Here is a 17,104-nt window from a genome sequence, read left to right on the forward strand (position 1 = left end):
GAGAAAGATTTCTATTTTACATCAAGCTAATTGAAGACCAATAGGCACACATATATATTTCTCCTTTTAGTTATGTCTCTTTTGTTCTGATGCTGTGAGAACCTGCTCCCCCTGGTGGTTGTGTGACCTCCTTACACCTCTCTAATGACAGAATGTTGAATATTTACAACACAAAAACTGCTCTTCAGTTATTCTTGTCACACTCTTATGAGTTTAATGTAGATAGCTCTATTCTTAAGGTTGTGTTGGAGCTCAGTGACCTGTAGTTTACAGTCAAACCCAGCCTAAAAAGTAAACATTGATATTTCAGTCATGAGTCTGACACACTGAAGTAAGACTCTGTTGGCAGAGAGCACAGGTTACAGAGAGCACAGGTTAGCTGGGTATGGATCAGGAAAACCAACCTGCACTGTGTGTGTATACACATGATTTTATCTATGTGTGTGTGGGTGTTTGTTTCTTTATGTGTGTGCATAGTAGTTAGTTGTAAATCCAGTCTGTCCAGTTTTTTCCATCAGCGTCTGTCCCTGTTTTACTCCACTAACAGACAGGAGCATAATGAAGCACACCTGTTAATGTTAACTCATTGGTGGCCGCTCTGCTGTTAGAGTTATTAATCTTGTATCTCCAAATGCCTTCCTGGCATTATGCTCTGCTGAAACTCATTAAAAGCATTATAAGCTCTGTCTTCCCACTCGTATGTCTATAACCTGCCCACATCTTTAGAGTACAAGAGCTGCCAGGAAACACAATAACATACAAGTGTTTGAAACAGTCATCATAAAGGATGTTCATGTCTTACTTCTCAAAACATTTTAGTAAAGGGGAGACAAGTAAAGTGGCTTTTAGTTAAGGAAAGTTACTAAGAATTTAAACATTGACTTACATTTTCAGTCTCACAAAATATACTGTTCTAAAAAAAGAAACGATAAAACGTCTGGAAATTGTTTCTTCTGCTTCTGCCTCTGTCTCCTTAAACAGCAGGTCCAAAATGCAAACAGAAAACATTGATATATGATCATTTGGAACAAATTTATCAACAGTTGATAAGATGAGGGTTTGATTATCTGACATTGTCTGTATCTATTTTACACTGTGATTTTTCTTTCATTTCTGCTTTATTATTCTTTTTTTGTTATTTTTATTTTGTACGTTGGACATGCCACCGGTGGCATCACTTTCAACTTCATCACAAATCTCAGTGGTATTAAAGTTTACATATAACTAAACATGCACAAATTATAAATTCAGCCATGACAAGAAGATGAGGAAACGTAAAAGAACAGAATCCCTTAAAGGAGATGTGCCTGATCAATATGAGTCCTTTGAAAGATTTCCATTTTTCAGTAAGAGTCTCAGATTATTGTTTCTTATTCTAAGTGTGTGATAGTAGTAATAGTAATAGTAATAGCAATAGTAATCCTGGAACTATTTGTGCTGCATCACTCAGCTACGTTAAGTCTCTGAGGTAACTTCACATAATCTGTTTGATTATTGTTCACATTTCTCGCTGATGATCAGCCATGAGTAATGCATTTTATCATCTAACATGAGCTAGTATGAAGTCATTGTTTACATTTCTAACAGCACAGGTGTACTTTTTTATAATAATGAGGGAGTGTAATCCCACTTCCAACTGAATGTAGTGACCCCGACGTGATTTGAACACGCAACCTTCTGATCTGGAGTCAGACGCGCTACCGTTGCGCCACGAGGTCACATATATGAAGATCCATCATTAAACCAGTCACATTAGAAGGTTTATATTGCAGAACTCTTTCCATCCTTTGCAGATTTTGGACTTTCATTGTGTCTGCTACCTTAAAACAGGTAGTGTCAGCTCTGTGAGACAAACCTAAGCAGGGTTCAGGGGCAAAAAACGTATTATGTTTTCTTTGAAGTTACCCTTCTCTTGTAGTCTTAAACTATTTGAGATTATTAACTTTGACCAAATTGGCAATCTGCTGTCACATGGTTGATTTGTAGTTTAATACATTGACAGCAAACTGCAATTTTGGGAACTTGAATTGATGCAAAGTGTATGTTTAAATAAAAAGAAATAACATGATACATGTCCCATACTATATCTTAATGAATTTGTATATAGTATGCTGTGTATTTACTGTGTGGTACCCCTGCATCAACTGTAAATGACCAATATGTCAGTGGGATGTGTATCGTTAACACAGCCGAGAGAAGTCCATGTCAAAACCAATATTGTCACCCTGTCAGTTACGGTGCAGATTAGAGCTCCAAAGCCTTTTTTTTCTGCGTGTTTGTTTGCATGTGTCTGTCAATGTGTAATGTGTGTTTGCATGTGTGTCTATGTGTAACGTGCATGAGTGTGTGTGTGGTATGGGAGACGCATGGTTCAGGTTCAGCAGTCAGATTATCGTGCTGTGATTCCTCCTTGGTCATACTGTGGAGCTGCATGCTGGGGCCTGTCTGTCTCTGTTTCATTGCTGATTTACTATCCAACTCTTATATCACATACATGTGGGGAAAAAAACGAGTGTGTTCAGACAGTTTCGATCTTGTGCTGCACTTGTTTTGTTGCTTTTACAAGTTTGGGTCCAGAGTGAAGCTGATGCCTGTCTTCTTTTCAGTTTTTTAAAAGATAAATTGATCATTAGGATGTATTGGTGGCATATTCAGATCAGAGGTTATAGAGATGCAGATGTTTGTCCATGTAGACAATTACACTCAAACAAAAAGCAGAAGTACACACCCCTTCAGTTTAACCTTATCTGAACAAAATGTCTCAATGCTATCTGTAGTATTGTATCTGCTACTTTCTCTGCTAGTTTGTTTGAGTATCACTCAACTGATTTTTAAAGGTGTATTTCCTCACCTGCCGTTTGGTGCACTACTGCCACCAGCTGGATCAGAGTGTAAAGCAGTAGTTAGCTAAGGAAAAGCTATTAAGGAAAATAAGCAGACATAAATGGGTGTCACCATGTTGAGTCTTCATCAGGACAGAGTGAGCTCCTTGCCTAATAACACAATTATAAACAGTTTATCAAAAGGGTCTCAGAAGGAGGGGTAAACTTTCCTCCAGCTGAACAGCCTTTGGTTAGACTTTTGAAATGCCATTCAGTTTGTAAGAGAATCCCTCTGATAGCTCTTAAAGTGCTGTGATACAGACACTTCATCCATTAAGCAGATGGCGATGTTGCAATTAAAATGACTCCTGGTCAGATTATGGCCTTAAGGTATGATATTTACAATATGGATCTGCAGAAATTAGTTTATAAAGGAATGGAATGGGTGTGAAATTGCAAATGAGATGAAATCAGTCTGAACTTTAATGGTCATTTTAGGGAAATTGGGCTATTGCATTAGCAATTCAAATGGTTTCAACTTCAAAATTGTTGTTGTGCAAGATAAACTCACTGACGGATGCAGAAACAAACTAGATTTCTGTGATTAAATCTTCTGAGTATGTGCTAATGAGTAAACACTAAACAGATGGAAGTCTTTATATGTCTATAGTGCGGATGTAACTTATTGTTTGTAGAGAATACAGCCCATATTACTCGAGTCAAATCAGCTTTTTTCACTGAAATGCAAAATACATGAAGCTCCTGATGCAGAGACATGCAGGGATTTATGAGAATCAACTGGGAATTGAGTGTAATTTAATGTAAAGGTATCATATCCAAGCATAAAATTTTGATTTGTTATAAGCAGACATCCATCCAAAATAATACAATTAAAAGACATTTATTTGTAAGTAGAACTTTATCAAGTGTTAAATATTTGATTGAACAATCAATTCTTTCATTGAAGAAAAAAAACACGAGTGTTGAGTTAAATATTACTCATCCCCCGACCCAACACATTCAAAAATTTACAAAAATGCAATCCCAACAAAGTCCCATTCAAAATGTTAAATGAAAAGAGCCGCTCTCCTCCAACAAGTCCCATTCAACATGCAAATAAAAAAGCATCTTCCCTCAAGCTTCTCAAACCTAGCCTCTGCAGGATTCTAGAAATCATGTAGGGGGCATGATCTCAATAGTCCTGCAGTAAGCAGTGTGCTATGTGCATGTGATTGAGGAATAGCATAGATATTCAACTGTACTTGCATGAAATCTGGTTGTTTTAGTCAGGATTATGCTAAAATATATTTCCCCCAACTTTATTTAAGTTCCCCGAATAAGAGCCAACCTTCAATTTAGTAAATTCCTGGTTTATTCCCATTTATTCCCACAAATTCCTGTTTATTCCCATGGAAAGTTTCCAACTTTGAAAATTCCCAGAATTTTTTCTAACCCTATATGGAATTAGATCTTGGCAACCTTCATATGTGGTCGTAAATAAGACACAGGTTGAAACTTTTGCAATGCAACCTCTGAACAACTGGCTCGAAGTGCATACGCCTTTGGCCATTGACATGATCTCTGTGACATCACTCATTGGTTTCTGGAGAGACGTTCTTAAATCCAAAGACAGCTTTAGGTGGACACTCGAAGAACTGCGTTTCTTTTGCACTTCCACATTGGCTTCATTTTTCAACATTTGAGGTTAGTGCTTGGTCAGGATGGGCAAAAGCTGGAGTCACTCACTCAAAAGCCATCATTAAAATGCTGACTCTCTTTCTCCTCTTCCTTCTCCTCACTTTAATCTGGAATGTAATACAGGCTACATAGCTGCTTGATGTTTCAAAGTGCATCTCTTTGTTTCCAACGTCACTCTAAATATCATGAACCTTGAGTAGAATCCAACTTATCAGCTTGCATGGTGTGCACATTTCCTACTACATATTTCCTCTAAAGGGAGCCCCACAACAAACATGTTGGGATTTGAGGAGCGGGTCCCCAGATGTTAGTAGTCTAGTCTGGATCTTGCTCATTAGCACAGGTGTGTAGCAAGCTTGTCACAGGGGCTTAATGAGTGCAGGGGGTGGAGGGTGAAACTCATGGAAGTGCTTTTTACAGAAGAAGTACCTGGAATCAGTAGTTTAGTCAGTGTGGTATGTTTTACAGCAGGTGCATGTAGGCCTGGACCTGCGCTGCAGTGACTCTTCCAAACCACAGAGAGGCAGTCATGCCAAGAAAATAGCGGACTGAAGTGGTGTCTGCATCAGGTCTGCTGCTCAAATCTGAGTTTACTTCGATGTTTGTTTCTGGTGAAGGTCGCCAGCCTTAGAAACACAAACATATGTTATTAAAATGATAATAAAAATGATATTTAAAAAAAAGAGTGAAGAAGAAGAAGAAGCAGGGGACTTTAAAACGTAACAAACTGAAGGAGACTAAAAGAAGAGAAAGTATAGGAAGAACTAGAAGAAGGAAAATTAGTAGAAGAAGAAATAAGGAAGTAGAGCAAAGAAAGACAATAAAGAAAAGCGAAAAATGTCTGATTGAACTGGAGTGAACTCTTCATATCCGACTGCTTGCTCCCTTTGTTGTAATGCAGCCTGTTTATAATGAGCACCACATCCATGGCTCCTGTGGCTAAGCTCCTTGGACAATTGGCACTTTCTTGGCCCCTGAAGTTGGCATTGCCATGGCAACAGCAGTTGGGTGCCAAGTGGGCACCTGCGCTGGGTTGAGATCAAGCAGTGAGTGAAATTAGCCAAGGCTAAAGCGGGGTCCCAGCAGCTGCCCCCTGGTACCAGAACACTGCCGGGGGAAATCAAAGACTAATTACTCTGTTTGTCTGCGCTCTGTATGTGTGTGCGTGTGTGTGTGTGTGTGTGTGTGTGTGTGTGTGTGTGTGTCTGACTCTATGTATATGTGTGTGTGTGTGTGTCACTTTGTGTATATGTGATTGTGTGTCTGTGTGTTGCCTCTATTGGCAGAGATTGAAGACTATTGTGTCTGGTAGTCTGTCTCTCACCGTCATCTCCTAGACAGTCTAATGCATTCCTCTCTCAGATTGTGGACTAAGCATTTACCCTGTGTATGATATATTGTTTATGGTCTATATCCATAGAGTCCTGGTGAATTTTTGTTGTAAAGTGTCATAAATGTGTACAGGACATGCAGGACTGAGACAGGCCATTAACAAGACTCATCCAAGTTTATTTATTTATTTACAAGCGTCACAGCTCTTTAAAAACTAGCTAACAGATTTAACTCCAGGTTGGTCATCAATAGTTCTATTTTTTATTGATATAAGTAGAAAAAACAGAAATACCACTATGTTCTGTAGATTCAAATAGGAGCCAGTCTTCTATAGGCTGCATGTATCATACATGAATTATAACACAGATGCTGCCCTCTGGTGGCCAATGAAACACCATCCTGAATTCTAGGATATTTACTCTTCACTTCGGTGGCATGTCAAAGCTCTTGGCTTGCATTCATGCGATGCTGTTCCCATTCTTTCAGATATAGCCAAAAGACATGCAAATATCCTTACTAAGACTGAGTATTTCAGGATTCTAAGACTGAGCATTTTAAGATTAGTTTATTTGTTTTTAAATATTTAAATTGTATGTCCCCGCCTTACCTCTCTGAGCTCCTTCACCCCTACGCTCCTGTTCGGTGCCTCAGGTCAGCTGATATGCTGCTCCTGGAGGTACTGAGGTCAAAATGGAAGCTCAGAGGGGATAGAGCTTTTTCTGTTGCTGCTCCTAAATTATGGAATGAGCTTCCCCTCCACATTAGACAAGCCTCCTCACTGTCCATTTTTAAAAATTGACTTAAGACCCATTTTTATTCCTTGGCTTTCAACCCCGCATGAGGCTCTGCTCTTGTTTTAGTGTTTTACGGTTTGTTTTTATTTATTGTGTTATTGTTTTTATTGTTGTCTATTTATGTACAGCACTCTGTTTCGGCTGTGGTCGTTTTTTAAAGTGCTTTATAAATAAAGTTGAGTTGAGTTGAGAAAGAGTAAGATGCTTTTGAACTGAGAAACATCAGTTATATAGCTTCATTCAAAGCCACCATACTCTATTGATTAAGACATTATGTTTTACAGCAGAACAATGAAGATTCATGTCTTCCACTGCCTGAATGAGTAAGTTTTGTGTTATCATGTGTTACACGAACAAAGTGTTGGACCCAAACTCACGTTAACAACATTACATAAACACAGAAGCAGGGATGCACTTGCAACTCCCATGTCTGCCAAGTAAAATCTTTTCTTTATCAATGGGGTCTGTGTTTTTTGTGAAGGGAGCTACACAACAACTGTTACTCAAACAGGCATGCTATCTCTTTTGCTGATTATGGAAAAATAAAAAGAAGTTTCTCCCCTCAATGTTAAAGGTTTGTCTCTGTTGGGATCCTTTTTGTAAAGCTGTCACACACTTAGAATAAGAAACAAGAATCTGAGACTCTTATTGAAAAATGGAAAGTGCTTTCAAAGGACTCATATTGATCAGGCACATCTCCTGTAACCCTTCTGTTATGTTGCGGGTCAAATTGAGCCTTTTTAAAGTTCAAAAATATAAAAAATAATAAAAAGAATCGGGATGAAACTTCTTCAGCTTGGCTTATTAGGTGAAATCAACATATAAAATGAAAATGGTTGATTTCACATATTTGCAACCCCCCGTCCCCCTGCATGTTTAAAGATATACAGACTATTTGTGTGTCAATTTGACCCGGCAGTCAAAGTGGAGGCTAAAAGGGGCTAGAAATGTCAAATAGTAATTGTGTCTTTGCAACTGTGTGACATGTTTCACCCCAGTCGCACACGCAAACACCCCTTTAACATGAATTTTCATAAAAAAGGAGTGAGATATCCTCATTGAACCATGATCTGTGAGGATTAGAGAACACTATTGCACTGAATATTGATTTAAATGGTTAGTAATGGAGTTAATAATGAGATTAAAAAAATGTTTATTGGGATTTTTTTTGGGGTTATGACACTTTTGGATAATTAAATATGCCCCGGGTTAAATTGACCCAGGAACATTATTGCTGTTCCTGAGAAACGAACATAACAGGAGGGTTAAGGGATTCTGTCTGTTTCAGTTGTTCCAGCTGTTTCATGCAACATCTCCGAAAATATGTACTAGATTTAGATATGAACATATTCTCTTTTAGTTGAGCCAAAATGTAAAGGTTTTTTTTTTGCTTTGCAGCTTTGTTTCTGAGTTTTGTCTGAAATGCAACGTCCGCAGCACGGTTGCTAAATCTCAAATAGACATATAGGTTTAAGGCTGACTTGATGACCCTGTATAAGCAGTCCCTTGGATGAGAAATAGAAACTTTAATGCAGCAACACATGACAGTTCTTTTCACTCTGTCAGCTACCTGCACCTGTTCCTGCTCTGAATAAAAAAATCCCTGTAGACTGACATATATCCTCGGATTGATGCTTGGATTGAGGCAGGCTAAGGTTACAGAGTTGACTTGAAAAGGTGTTTCTGCTGATAGAATTAAATACACACTTCATTCACACACACACACACACTCATATGCACACACTTGAACTTCTCCCAGACAGAGAGTGTAAATGTCATCAGCTGGCATGGGAGCAAAAAGAAGAACAGTCAGGCCAAATGAGACATCACACTCTTTTGTTCTCACAGACAGAAATAGTCTCACACACTCTGATAGAGTCACACATGCACACACACACAAACATCCTGACAGACACACACCCTGCTGTAGTGAGTTGTAATTAGCCTGTGAGGACTGGAGTCAGCTCTGCGCCCTCACAGACTGGTGTGGTAGCAGAATTTATCCTCTCCTCCGCTGCTCTGCTCAGAGGCTGGTGGGAGGCAGCAAGCAGTTTTCATTTCATTTTCCTCCTGGGCTTTGGATTTATTGTTGGTTGTTGCTTGTTTATTAGGTTGCTAGCTTTTGAACTTCACTTACCCGGGGAAGGTTTGTTGAGCTCTGTTGTTTCTATTTCAGCAACTCCCTCATTCCCACTTATGCAGTTATAATCCCTCACAGCGGGGGATACCTATGTGAGGCTGAAACACAGCTTCTTTTTAGAGAGTGGGAATCAAACCTGCTGTCTTTATGCACCACATGATAGAGGTTTCATCAGATTAGACTTTTAAAGACAGCGCTGGAAACTGTGTGTACCAAAGTACCTCAAATACCCCCAGTCTTATCATTTTGAAAACACACACCACAATATCAACAAAAGTGCCTCGACTGACTAAAAACATTAAAGGGCCAGACATGTTGAAATTCAAATGTCTGCAGATAAGGCACGGCAGCCGCAGGTCTGCTTTTCTTTTTAATTTAATCTTTATTTAACATCCTTTGAGACTGAAATAGTTTATTTTGTATGCAAAGTTGGAACCATTTGAGAAACCACCCAGTGGGATATTGCTGTATACTGCTTAAGATTTGGGTCAGAGGATGTATGGATGAATCCCAGCGTGACCTTTTTGGCAACAATGATAAAGATACGTAATGTACATGTGATCCTTTTGTTATCCGTGGATCAATGGAAAATGTATCATCGTGTGTTGGCCCCACCCTGCAGTGTGAGTGAGGGGAGACAGTGTCCAGACTTCAGAGTTAGATGCTTTGTTATTAGCAGGGTACAAAGGGGATGATTTTCATTACAGGCTCATCCTAAAAACAGCAGTGGCAGCAACATGTTGCCTGCAAAGTCTGCATAAAGATAGGTTCCCAATACACAACAAAGATGGTCATGGATGTAAATAATGAAAATGACAGCTTTGCTATTTACTGATAAAAACATGCATTGCACCATGTTGTTTCTCTCCTCCTCCTAGCTACTCATCAGAGACGTTTTTTTACTCAAGCAAACACTTTGTGAGTGTTTGGACTAGCAAAAACAGAGACCCTTGACCTGTTATCCAAACCAAACTGAGAGATCTGTGGTCTGTTACACCTCTACAAATGATTTGCTTATTAGTTAAATAAAGTTGTTTTTTAAATCATTTGAAATTGAATGTCTCACATGTGAACACATACCTCATTTGGAAGTAGCTCCCAACTTTTAGTTTCAGTTTTCAGACAACACTTTTTAAGAAAACTTGCAAAAAATGAGCCTGCTTTTTAATTGAGACAAGACTTTAGTCCAGGGGTGTCCAAACTTTTTTCAAAGAGGGCCACCTATGATATTGTCAGAATACCTCAGGGCCAGTTTCTCCTTCTGAGACTTAGGAATCATAAAAGTTATATATGAAATATCTATTTAATAACAATTATTTTAAAGATTTTCTCAATAAAACAGTAACTAGGAAGTCCTCAGTTCTCCACAAGCCATGTAAACATTAGCAAACTTTATCTTCTTCTGGAGGAAAATGTTTTTCATTAGGATCGGGCAAAAACCTGTCAGCTTTAAGAGTTCTTGTGTTTCTTCTTTATTGCTTTCTTGCAGAATTCCCAGTGCTTTGGCTTTATACAGGTAGTCCATATGAAGCTTTTTGAGACGTTTCTGGATTTACGTTATTTTTGTTTGTGCGCTTGAAAGAAACTGCAAATGTACAGATGATTCAGAAGGTGATTAATTTATGTGCTATGAATAACACAATTTAAGATGGAAGCTTGGGGCCATAAATAAATGGACCTTGGGCTGCGATTGGCCCCCTACTACTTTGGACATGCCTGCTTTAGTCATTACTTTGGACAAAGATTGAACCCCTCTAAATGTCACAGATTTGGTTTCACTATGAAACATGCTGAAATGAATACTGAAGCCTTGGTAGGATCTGGAAGAGCTAAGCAAAGATTTGTCCTGAATTACATAAGACATTTAAATAAAAAGCATCAATGGATCTTTTTGTCTGAAAACACAGATTATACATGTTCAGGATATGATCAAAAAAAGGATAAATCTTCCTGTTTTGTGCAGAAGGGATGCCAATTTTGACATAAACTGAAAGTTCCTCACAGGAGCTTTACCCAGGAAAGGGTAAGCAGGGTCACTGATGAGTATCAGTGCACAACAGCCTCACTTTATGGCATGAATAATAATAACTGTGTCCATACAATGGTAAATAGAGCACCATGTGATGGAATGGAGGAGGACCATGTGAGCAGTATAGACAGTCAGAGACAAAAGGGAGAGGATGTAGAACAAAGGTCACCTGGCTGTCATAAACCTCCAGCATCGGTCCTGCCTGGCAGGCTGCTGAGGCTGCTGATATGGACCTGCTGGGCCACCAGTAAAGATAACATTGTTGTGTGCGTAAACCTTCAGCTGTGGAGCATATGCAGCATGACATAAACATTCCTGTGCCCGGGGTAAGAATGATATGTCTCCATATTGCACAGCAAGCAGACAGCTCCTCCCTCTTCTGCTGCGGTTTTCAGTATAAGGGGTAAAATCGGGTCACGTCAAAGAGCCTTTCTCTCAGCCATCTTGGCACGTTGGTGTCTTTGACTTCTCCATGGCAGCCCTCGTACAGGAGGAGATCCCTGCTGATTCGTCAAATCACTCCTGACATGGCCTCGGCTTGTCTCAGTACTGTCTGGAAAAGGTGATATGTTTAACCAAAGCTGTGGACAGGCGGCCCCAAAGCAAGAAAAAAAACAACTGATAGACAAAAAAAATTAACACATTTCCACACTTACATGAACACACACACACAAACACACACACACACACACACACACACACACACACACACACACACACACACACACACACACACACACACACACACACACACACACACACACACACATAGACTCACTCTCAGAGCAACACACAACACTGGGGTTGTAATGTGCATGTGTGTGTCATGCAGGAGGATGTTTGTCCTGGTTGACAGCTGTCAGGGCTGCTTTGGTTGCAGCGTCTGGATACTTTGCCAAACGAGCCTATTATCTGCAGTTGTAGAGTGGTGTGTGGGGGGGTTGCATTGCCACAGGGGGCTGATTTGGGTCAGCCGCCATGAGACAAGCCTTAAACCGAAGTGACAGATATACAACCCCCCTACTTGGATCCTGCAGCCCTCCCAAAGACCCCCGCAGGGGTGCATCCAGGAGCTCTAAGATAACAAAGGACTGGTTTTCCTCTGTTAGCTTTATTTGGAGGGTACTTCACCCACAAAGCAGACATACAGAGGAAAAGACATGTCTGATTTCCACATTGGAGTGGAATAAGTGCTATTCATCCTCATTATCTCTGCGTGAGGCCTTTTTTTCCCTCCAGAATAAGTCATCTTCTTCACATTTTCCCCTCGCCTCTTGGGGGCAGCAGTGTATTCTCCACCAAGCACTCTGAATGATTGCCCGCTATAAAAATTACTTATACAAAGTCACAGGCAGTTCAACAGAAACTGCAATCTTAAACAGAAAACTTCAATCTTCCATCAATTGCTTATTCTTTTTGAATATATAGACCTATTTTCTGTGTCACCCCGCTGCCTCTCAGCTTCTTGTTAAAGCAGCACAGTGTCTCCTCTGCATGACAAGTATCCTTCTGTAGCTTTTGTCTCAAGAGTCTCCAGACCATGAGCTGCTGTTTTCAACACTTGACTACTCCTCTCACAACCATATATAATTACCCTCACACATCCAAAGTCACTCCAAGGTTGTGTCTGAAAATTGGCTCTCAAATTGACTTTGGAAGGCAGAGCTCTGTTTCAGGCTGGGTTAATTTATTACAGGGGATATGATATATACCAGGCCGGGTGGGATTGTCAGCAATGTGTGGGTTTGCATATTGTTGTAATTAGGAAAGCTACCAGTATGGTAAAGCAGCTAATAGAACGATTTGGTATTGCACCACTGCCTATTCATGAGTGCACAATCTAGAATAAGAACATACTTTTATACAGCATGTAGTCAGAGTTTTAGATTCAAAACAGGGTGCAAAGAAATAACACAATTGTTAGAGGCAAAGAGATAAACTGAGCAAGCAAAGATAAAAACACGTGAAACAGAAAACAACAATAAGCAAAAAGATAGAGAAGAGAGGAGAAAGGGGGCCCATTGGAGTGGAGAGCAGGCATTGCCACGAGCTAAACTGAGTCTGGCGTTGGTGTCTGGCGCTGCACCGAGCTGAAGTTGACTCTGGCACAGGGAGGCAGGGCAGCAGTGCCAGAGCTGGGAAGCTAAGCCTGGTTTTGGAGAGCTTTAGACGGGCATATTGTAGCAGACAGAGAGCTGAATCCCCTCTAACACCAGGCTGTGTGCTCTCATTGCCTCTTAGCTCATAAGAAAAGAACCTCTTCAGATTATGTTCTGCTCAGCTAAAGTATGCAAGGATACAGACATGCTGAAGCACAGAAGAATGCTGTCCTCGTATAGGCTATTGTTGAAAGTTGGAAAGGTTTGACACTTAACCTGAAGCACCCTTATGGTCCAACAGTTTATAATATTGATGAATAATAATAATAAAATACAACTTTATAGTTTGAAATAATCTCATCAGTACATTTTTGAAGCTTTTAGTTTGGAGTGTCTTGCTTGTCTGGAGAGAGGTGACCATGTTGGGATGACAATCACAAAACAAGCACTGCTGTTGTCTTTTATTATTTGAATGGGACCATAATTTACTAAATAAACATCCTGCTGTATAGAAGAAAACTTGAATAGGGATTTAAATCATCAGCTCATTATGAAAATGCTTACTGAGATAATAAATGAAGTTAAAAGTAGGCTTATTTCATGGTCGACTTCTGTACGGTCAGACTTCTTTTTTTTGCAACCAGTGAAGTCACCCCCCTGCTCACCATTACAAAAAATGCAGGTATAATGCACTTCTGCACAGGCTTCACTTGCTACATCCATTTTTATATACAATCAATGCATACAGCAGGTTCAAACTTGTTCTTCTGGTGTTGATTAAAACAATCCAATCCAATCCATTTTATTTATATAGCACATTTTAAAAACAACAAGGTTACCAAAGTGCTGCACAACAAATACAAACAGTAGAAATAAGTAATAGTAAAATTTAAAATACAGTAAATTAAAAGACAAGCTGAGACCAACATAAACTCTCATGCTGTATTAAAAGCCAAGGAGTAAAAATGAGTTTTAAGACGTGATTTTAAAGTATCCAGGGTGGGGACCATTTTGACTTGGGTGTGTAGCTCATTCCACAGTTTAGGAGCTACCACTGAAAAAGCTCGGCCACCCTCGTCTTTTGTCAGCTTTTCGGCACGATGAGACGCATCTGATCAGCAGACCTCAGTGCTCTGGAGGGGGGCGTAGATGTCTATGAGATCAGAGATGTACTAAGGTGCCAGACCATGTAGTCACTTAAAAACAAACATTAAAATCTTAAAATTAATTCTAATATGGAGAGGGAGCCAGTGGAGGGATGCGAGAACGGGGCTGATATGTTCATGCTTGCAGGTTCCTGTTAAAAGGTGAGCAGCCGTGTTTTGGACTAACTGTACGCGAGCAAGGGAGGCCTGGTTAATGCCAGTGTAAAGTGCATTGCAGTAGTCCAAACGGGTCGCGATAAAAGAATGAATCAAGCGCTCAAAATCATTAGAGGATAAAACAGATTTAATTTTGGATAAAAGCCTCAGATGTTAAAAACTGGTTTTAACTACTGAGTTTATTTTTTTTTCAAGTTTAAAATTGCTGTCCATTTTGACGCCAAGGTTTTTCACTATGGGTTTTACATAAGTCTGCAGGGAGCCTAGGTCTGTAAAATCATAATAGTTCCTACATTTCATCCTACATTAACTTTCAACATAGCTAAAATATCTCTCACTTTTTCTTCCGCTGCAGACTGTATGAATCAGAAAGGATTTAAAAATGTGTTATTATCGGAAATAGTGGTCAGTGCTGTATCCTTACAGTAAGAAAGGTTCTGGTTCAGTCCCCTGCATGCAGGGAACCTTTCTGTGTGAAGATTGCATGTTATCCCTGTGCATGCATGGGCACCCCGCTGTCCTCCTACACTCCAAAGACATGCTTGTTAAGTTATAAAGTGACTCCAAGTTGCCTGTAGGTGTGAGTGTGCTAACCATGTTGGCAACCTGTCCAGGGTGTACCCCGCCTGTTGCCCAATGACAGCTATAATTGGCTCCAAAAGGGATAAGCAGTACACATAATGGATTGATTTATGGTTTACTTCATTAAAACTTAACCTTTGAAAGTCTGTTGATACCAAGTCCTATTAGAAGTAGACCACCATGTATGGTTTTGTTTATTAGTTTCACAAAATACAAAAATAGAAAGCACAAATTGAACATACAAAAGCTTGTGTGTGGGTTTGTTAGAAACCAGTAAATGGCTTACATTAAAACAATACTTCATAAGGTATATAAAGGTATTAAAGTAACACAAAAACAATCTGAATATCAGCGTTCATGCATAAAAAGAAGCAGCATTTTAGTTAAGCTGGGGAAAAAAATTGCTGTCTCTTTCTCCATGTTTTGTATAAGCTCAGTTACTCCATCTTCCTTTCTCTCCAGGACAAAAGTCAAGCATGCTTAAAGCTGTATGTATAATAGAGGGTATCTAAAGTTCAGTGGGCCAATTTAAGGGAATGTATCTCAGTGTTTCACAGCGAGCAGCCATAGTTTCATCCCTCAGAGAGGGTTTGTAGGAAAATTGTCATTAGACCCTCCACCACTGTTCCTTCCTTCTCTTTGTGTGCCATTACATGGAGGATCTTGAGAGTCCTTGCGTGAAAGCCTCATGTCTCCTCTACAACAGATGTGCTACAGCCTAAGGCCTCTCAGTTTGTAGCTCGTTATCTGAACGTGTGTGTATGTTTGAGCGTGTACTGCATGCTATTCCTGAAGTCAGCAGGGAGTTAGCCTATAAAAGGCACAAATAATAGGCATCCATTTATCTCTGAAGACATGCATCCATCAGGCTGCGTCCACACGCACAAGCGTGCATGTCTGATGGTTTGTGATATTGTTGCTTTTGTTGTGCCAGAAGCACTGTCCTGTATACATGCATTAGTGTAACTGTCTGTCTTTACACAGAGGAAAGAAGAGTCATGTGACATGCTGCTTTGTCCCCTGTCAGTGACTCTCTGTGGCTGTCTTGTTTAAAGGCCATCACACTGTAAAAACCCTCATTCACTCACTGACACTCTGTGTGGCCTCACGAACAGATGACACTCCCCAAGGACACACAAACAGCCCTGTGTAAAACCAGGGCAACGTCTTGTTTTATTTTATGTGTGTATAATCCACTGTATGTCTGTCCTGTGACGATCACCTGTCTACTGGGAGAATTAATATGGCCAGTGTCATCTTGGAGGTTTTTAGATTCAAGTAAAATAAACTGATGTAAAGACTGAAGTAATTACAGCTATTAAACTTTGGTCTTAATCACAATAAGAGACGAGTTGCTGTGTTTCCTTGTTCCTATTTTCACTACTGTTATAGGTTTAAATTTCTATGTAGAGATCTGCAACTGAGAGATGCTCTCACCAGCTCTGCTGCCATTGCCTGGAGTGCAGGACAGGATGTTGTTCCACTTTTCCCCGTCAGAGATGGATGGGACCCAGTATAAGCTCCTTGGGTGGCTCTCACATCTGTGCTTGCTAACTCGCTTTCAAGCCTGAGGAGGACTAACATTTTTTACCACAGCGTCAACAGGCAGAGGTGAAATCTGACAAACTCTTTTCTGAGGATTGATTTTTTTTTTAGGCATGTGATCAGGTTGTCCAAGGTATCGTTTTTGCTGTTGATAATTGATCACTGTTGTTCAGTCAGACAACTCACGTTAACTTAAGATAAAGTTTATTGCAGCATTGCAGTATTGTGTTTGGCGTATGGGCTCCGAACCTCATTACTCCTCGTAGATTATTTAAATGCAGACATTAGGAGTAATGAGATAGGACTAACCCCCCCTCGGAGCCTGCAGGTGGATGCCAGGGAGGAGGTGGGTACAAAGTTTGCACACAGAACTGAGCAGGACAGCAGGAGCACTAGCAAAGCAGAGGCAGAGACAGGGAGACTTGCAGCTTAAATAGACCGCCAATTGAGAGGATGTTGAGGTCAGCTGATAGGGAGGATGATGACGTGTCAGTATGAATGAGCGAGGCTCGAATTGTCTGCCTGAACTAGCTTGCAGGCTGCGCTCCATTTATTTGGTTTTGACCAATCAGAATCAAGTATTTAACACAGACTGATTTTTTTTTTTTGTATAGCATGCAACATGGCCAACACTATCTGACAGTGCAGAACAAATGAAAAATGTGACATAGGATTAATGCCTCTCCTGTTTTTGTAGACTTGTTGATAGATTGGTTAAATATCCGACGGGGGCTTTTACAT

At 40.0% G+C, this 17,104-nt stretch overlaps 1 protein-coding gene and 1 non-coding gene across 3 annotated transcripts in view; one reads left to right on the top strand and one right to left on the bottom strand.

Moving 5' to 3' along the window:
• Positions 1–17,104, top strand: part of LOC117828608 (partitioning defective 3 homolog) — a 465,785-nt gene that overhangs the window by 66,532 nt on the left and 382,149 nt on the right. The gene's annotated exons all lie outside the window — the stretch shown is intronic.
• On the bottom strand, positions 1,647–1,718 carry trnaw-cca. Its single transcript has one exon. It is a non-coding gene; the product is annotated as a tRNA-Trp (tRNA).

This window comes from Notolabrus celidotus, chromosome 17, assembly GCF_009762535.1.
Source record: "Notolabrus celidotus isolate fNotCel1 chromosome 17, fNotCel1.pri, whole genome shotgun sequence".
NCBI classification, from domain to species: Eukaryota; Metazoa; Chordata; class Actinopteri; order Labriformes; family Labridae; genus Notolabrus; species Notolabrus celidotus.